This window comes from Aplysia californica, unplaced genomic scaffold (genome assembly GCF_000002075.1).
Source record: "Aplysia californica isolate F4 #8 unplaced genomic scaffold, AplCal3.0 scaffold00174, whole genome shotgun sequence".
Classification (NCBI taxonomy): Eukaryota; Metazoa; Mollusca; class Gastropoda; order Aplysiida; family Aplysiidae; genus Aplysia; species Aplysia californica.
In genome coordinates, this window is record NW_004797444.1 from 156439 (window position 1) to 163351 (window position 6913).

Sequence of the window (6913 nt, forward strand, 5' to 3'; positions counted from 1 at the left end):
AGAGTACTGTAGATCTAGAATCTAACAATAATACTGTTTTGTTATATCTAAAACTGAACGTCGCACTTTATTTCCACATAATTCTAATTAGGCAATGGGCTTGTCGACAGATTGAGTGCGTCGTTAAGTTTTTACTATAAAGCTACTAGATCTATTTGATCCTCCATTCTCAAGGAAATTGTGAGAAGGATTGGTTTCTTGTCTAGCTACAAGAGAGAGAGAGAGAGAGAGAGAGAGAGAGAGAGAGAGAGAGAGAGAGAGAGAGAGAGAGAGAGAGAGAGAGAGAGAGAGAGAGAGATTGAGAGAGAAGGGGGGGGAGGGGTCTGAAAGAGAGAGAGAGAGACAGAGAGAGGGGGGGGGGGGCAGAGAAGAATTTCCGTATACGAATTGTCTTCATGGAGCTTCTTTTATGGCTAATTTTTCCTGTTTGAAGTACAGATTCTGTCGCAGTGCTTGCTCTCTAGTCACTAGCATTAATAGTTCTTTCATTTATCATTTTCCTCCATGTTTTCCTGTCCTCGGTTATTTCTTCACAGATGCCGACTTCTACTCCAAGCTTAGATAATCTGTTTTTGCAGATGTCTTTGTACCTCAGTTTTGACCTTCCCCTTGGTCCCTTTCCCTGAGCAAGTTGTCCATAGAGAAATTGCTTCGGAATCCGGTTGTCGTCCATTCTCTTGACATGGCCCAGCCATCTCAATCTTCTTACACACAGGATTATTCGTAGGGTTGATTCATTATGAGCGACAACAGCAGCATCACCGGCAAAGAAAAGGTCTCGTATTCTTGTTTGGTTTGTTGATTTTGGTCTTGGCTCGAAGTCGAGCAAGATTGAAAAGCGACCCATCAGTTCTCCAGTGGAAGAAACTGAAATGCTTCTAACTCTAAAAACATGGTTTAACTTGGTTGGAAGACTCTAGAAGTAATATGATTTTTTTAAAGCTCAACTAAACCTCATATAATGCATCCCCAACTAATGTATGGCCTAATTAAATAACACATTTTACATAGAAAGTCATCAAGATGAGGTATGCCATAGCAGCATCCAGTGTCAACAGGAATGAATTATCCTCTTGTCCAAGCACCATTATGAGGCTTTAAAATGCTCTACCCAATGAAGCTAAAGCTCTGGTTGGCTAAAAAATAAACTACATAAACCAAAACATAATACACTGCATATCAAATTAGACTTAACCGTGGGTTTTGACTTGCGCACTAGTGACGTACTCAATTCTAGATTGTCATAGAACTTGTGGTAGTCAGATGGCACAACAGACTTCATTTCTTGCATGTGTTATTAAAGTTCTCAATGGACGAATTAAACTTTCTACCCTGGTACAGAGGCAGTCCCTTCATGTCTTTATGGAGAATGTCTGTGGACTCGCCACGCTTCAAAGGCAGATGTGACCAGTCATCATCAAATCTCAGTTTGTATTTAATTTGACCATCTGGTGTGTAAACTCTGGTTGGTTAGTTTGATGAAATCAGAAAAGATACAATGAGTCAAATACTTGACTACATATGGCTTCATTTTCCTACTTTCCTCCATTAGCCTGACATAATCAGCTGGGTAGTAGATGTGCTGTGAGCACTGTCCAACTCCATCTGTGTATAGCCCTTCTCCAGGAATTTTAATGTTACAGTTTTACCATTGACAGAGCTGAAATGTAACAGTGCAGAACTCATTGTGACTTTGCAGTTCTGATACAACCACATCCATCTGAATATAATGATCTGGAGTCAAATCAGATGACAAAAAATCAGCCACACAAGGAGAAAATGTATTTGCAGTCAGAGCACCTTCGCATTCATTTGAGACATAACATACACAGTCCTTGCTCTCTAGTTCCTATACTGTGAAATTGTGTACATTCAATTTCGTCTTGTAGTACAAAGCAGAAGCATTGGTGCGTGGATATAGCAGAACTGATTGCTGGTCCATTTTGATGTATATGTATTTGATTTTGGGGCTGCCCATGCATTTTTCCTTGTCTATTGTCTTTTTTGTATGCCCCCTCTTCCACATTCCCCTCCTCAAAGCCCACACAAAGATCACACCCATCTTTTCGAGGATGGAACCATGACAAGTTCATAGCATTGATCTTCTCTTTAAACTTGAAGGTAGAAAGTACCCCCCCCCCCCTCCCCCACTCATACTTTTCTTTATACAAACGGCGGTACACTGCCTGTAAGCTCTGGAAAACAGGTTCCAAGTATAACTTACTGGAGTCCTTCGGCAATAGTGAGATGGCAACCTGGGCAGATCACGAAGAAACTGTTTAAGTACCTTTGATGCTGTAGTCTCCTCCCTAACCCTTTTTCTCTGAACTGGAACCTCACCCTCTGCTACACTCAACCCACATGTGAGAACAATGTGAACACACTAGTAACAAAGTACTGGACTTAAGAAGAAAACCGTGCACTCTTTGACTCTGGCCCCATTCACTCGCAGATGGTACTTCATGGACCACGATCTTCTGCTTTCTCTCTCCTTTTTCTCCACAGGCTCGACACAGTCAACCAACCCTTTAACAAAAGCAACCTTTTCTGATTTTATATTTATTTAAAATCAAACGCCTCCATCAGAACAAAACTTTATCGCCGTGATCCACAGTGGCGAGCTACCTAAACGAGTTAGACGGTTAGAATTCTTCAGTCACCGAAGCCAGTCGGAATATACGGTTAGAATTTCTCTTTAAAACAAGACTTTTGTTTGTCAAAATTGTTCTAGATTTTAATAGGACGTAGCCATTCGTAATGTCGATCTATTTTAAGGAAAAAAGAATTTTATTTATAACCAAACGCCTCCTTCAGAGCGTAACGTTATCGCCGTGATCCACAATGGCGGACTACCTAAACGAGTTAGACGGTTAGAATTCTTCAGTCACGGAAGTCAGTCGGAATATACGGTTAGAATTTCTCTTTAAAACAAGACTTTTGTTTGTCAAAATTGTTCTAGATTTTAATAGGACGTAGCCATTCATAATGTCGATCTATTTTAAGGAAAAAAGAATTTTATTTATAAGCAAACGCCTCCTTCAGAGCGTAACGTTATTGCCGTGATCCACAATGGCGGACTACCTAAACGAGTTAGACGGTTAGAATTCTTCAGTCACGGAAGTCAGTCGGAATATACGGTTAGAATTTCTCTTTAAAACAAGACTTTTGTTTGTCAAAATTGTTCTAGATTTTAATAGGACGTAGCCATTCGTTATGTCAATCTATTTTAAGGAAAAAAGCAATTCGAGAAAATTTGAAGTTAGACGGTTAGAATTCTCTGCCGACGATATCTAGGTTTAGATGAAGTTTAGCCGGGAAAAGAAGCCTATACAATGATAGCACGTATGATAAAACACAATAATGTGATGGCACTGACAACTAGGCATGCACAAAAACTAATGGATTATAACTGCTTCTGGGAGTGTCACGACCGACCGCACGAGTTACTCAAAACTAGAAGTACAAAGAAATAAAGATGATTCCAGCCTTTTAAAACACACCTAGGCTTGGGCTGAGTTTAATCGTGCAGAGAAGCCTATAAAAAAGCTAACACCCGTGGTAAAAAAAACAAACCCAACAAACTTTAATGTGTTGGTAAATACAACTAGCCATACACAAAAGCTAATAAATTAAAATCAGTACTGAGATTGTAACGACCGACCGCATAAGTTAATCGTAACAGTAGGAGGACAAAGAAATAAAGATGCTTCCAGTTTTCAAAATATATCTGGATTTGCATAGTACTCAGCCGTGCAAAGTAGCCTATAACAAGTTAACAAAATGTGATAAAACACACCAATGTCTTGGTTGTAAAAATTAGGCGGTAAACTAATACTATTACCAATACTGAGTGTGTAACGATCGACCACACTCAAAACACTAGGAGGGTAAAAAAATTAAGATGCTTCCAGCTTGCTAGAATACATAATTTATGTTTGGATAGATTTGAGCCGCTGGGAAAGTCTATATAATGCTAGCACGTAGGGTGAAACACAATAATCTGACTAACTTACTTACTCTCTCCCTATACCGTCAGGAGATCAGTCGACACCACGCTTGTCTGTCCCTGGCCACGTCCTCCTATTTCGGCAAAGTCACACCCGAGTGATAGTCTCATCCCTTATTGTGCCTCTATAGCGTCCAATTGGTCTTCCTCATTTTTTTCTTCCAGTTGGTTTCCAATATCTTTTCTGACAGGGCAATCTTGTCTTCGGTATCCTTAAAACATGTCCCAAATATCTCCATTTTCTTTTTATGGTTATGTTGATATCTTCAATTCCAGCTCTTTCCATTACACTTCATTGTTTGTAATAAATTCGTTCCATTTTATGTAGTAAAATTTTTCGTAAACATTTTGTTTGGGGGCTTTTTAATTTTCGTTGAATTTTTTTGTTTGTTTTCCATATTATCTCCGAACCATACGTCAATAAAGCCAAATATTGCTATCATATTTTTATTTTCATCGTCTATAAAATTATCTTTGACTTCTATAGGCCTATAGTTTTCAATTTAACAAAAGCGATCCATGCATTTTAAAGTCTTGGTGGACGTCGTCAAGTTTTGGATATAATGCTGCCAAGGTACTTGAATTTATTAATTTCTGCTAGAGGTTCTCCATAAATAGTGATGGGTGCAGTTTCTGATGGTAATCGTTGCACTTTTGTTTTAGATACATAAATTTGTTGTAAAGCCAACTTTTCTGAAACGGTTTCTAGTTCGTCTGTTTTTGATTGCATTTCATGTGCTGTGGTGTTTAATAGTCAGATGTCATCCGCAAAATCTAAATATCCTAAATATGTGCCATTTGTCCATCCAATGCATGTTTCAATGTATTTACCCGGTCTTATACTTATTACAAAATCGATCTCAATTCCAAAAAGCACAGGCAATAATATATAGCCTTGACTAATACTAATATTTACTTCACATCTGACTAAGGCATGTACAAAAATAACATTTTATAACCAACACTGAGAGTGTAACGACCGACCGCACAAGTTACTCAAAACTATAAGAGAGCAAGGATAAAGATGCTTCCAGCTTTTTAGAACATCTCAAGACTTGGGTAGAGCTAAGTCGTGCAAAGAGGCTTTTAAAAAGCTAAAAACCAGTAGTAAATCACATTAATGTGTTGGTTGTTGCAACACTAGGTATGCACAAAAACTAGTAGATTATAATAAATACTGTGAGTGTTACGACCGACCGCAAAAGTTATGACAACCTGTTGGAGAGTAAAGAAATAAGGATGATTTCAACTTTTCAGAACATGTCTACGCGTGGATAGAGTTTAATAATGCAAAGAAGCCTATAAAAAGCTAGCACCTGTGATAAAACACACTAATGTGTTGGTCGTTATAACTAGTTTTGCACAAAAATTAACAGGTTATAACCAATACTGAGAGTGTAACGACCGACCGCACAAGTTACTTAAAACTGTAGGAGTTCAAAGAAAAAAAGATGCTTAAAATTCTAGCTTTTTAGAACACATCAAGGCTTTAGTAAAGTTGAGTGATGCAAAGAAGTCTATACAATGCTACAATGTATGGTAAAACATTGACATTGGCATTGACGATTTAGTTGTTTGTTTGTTTTTGTAAAGTGTTTTACGGCGCTCGCAACTACATAGGTCATATGAGCGCGCGGGACACACCTAATATTTTCAGTTGGTAGGAAATTTTGAATTTTGGATTTAGTTGTTTGAGGCTCTAAGTAGAGCCTGTTCAACTATCTGGTAATGAACGACAATAATGCATTGCGTGCAGGCTAGACAAATCAGTTTTGGCAGGTGGGGTTGTAAATAGTTGGGAGATCTTTCCAGTATTCGTCCAGACGTCTCTTAAATGTGTCCACGTTTGGAGCTGACACCACTGATTCGGGAAGATTGTTCCAAATAGTATTAACCCTATTCTCAAAAAAGTTTGCCCTCACACACAATCTGTTTCTTTGCTTCTGGAGCTTCTCTGAGTTGCCACGGAGTTGTGTGGTTCTTGCCTTTGTAATCGCTGGTCTTTCAGTGATGTAGTAGCCTTTGAGGTACTTGTACGTTTCTATCATATCACCACGTAACCTACGATGTTCCAGGGATGGAAGCTTTAGTTTTTTCAGTCTTTCAGAATAAGGCTTTTACTTGAGGTGACTCAGCATTTTGGTAGCCCGCCTTTGAACTTGTTCGATTTGACTACATAGTCGTTTTTCAAAGGGTTGCCAAACACAGTGTGCATACTCTAACAAAGGCCTCACTAAATTCTTGTAGAGCAAAACAAACATATCCTCAGAAAGGTAGTCAAATGATCGCCAAATAAGTCCAACAATACGGTTAGCTTTTGATGTTTTCTGGGCTACGTGCTCCTTGAAGGTTAGTTTATTATCAACCACAACTCCTAAGTCTTTCTCTCTCTTTGTTACAGTCAGTGTGTGTCTTGAGGTGCTACCATCCACTGCTTGGTCCATCAAGTATTCGTTAAACAATACTGTTTCAGTCGTTACAACTAGGCATGCACAACCCAGAAGAATTTAATCAATACTGAAAGTGTAACGACCAAGCGCACAAATTACTCCAAACCGTAGAAGTAAAAAAAAAATTAAGATGATTCTATGAACGCTGAATCAAATTATGGATTTGAAATGGTGAGCAAATCAAGAGTTAGTGAGAAAGAGAGGGAGAGAGCGAGAGAAAGAGAGAGAGAGAGAGAGAGAGAGAGAGAGAGAGAGAGAGAGAGAGAGAGAGAGAGAGAGAGGGGAGGAAAGGGGAGAGAGTAGGAAGTAAGGAAGGGATAGAAGGATAAACAGGGATAGACAGAGAGAAAGTGAGGAAAAAAAGAGAGAGAGAGAGAGAGAGAGACAGACAGACAGACAGACAGACAGACAGACAGACAGAGAGAGAGACAGAGAGAGAGAGAGACTGAGAGAGAGA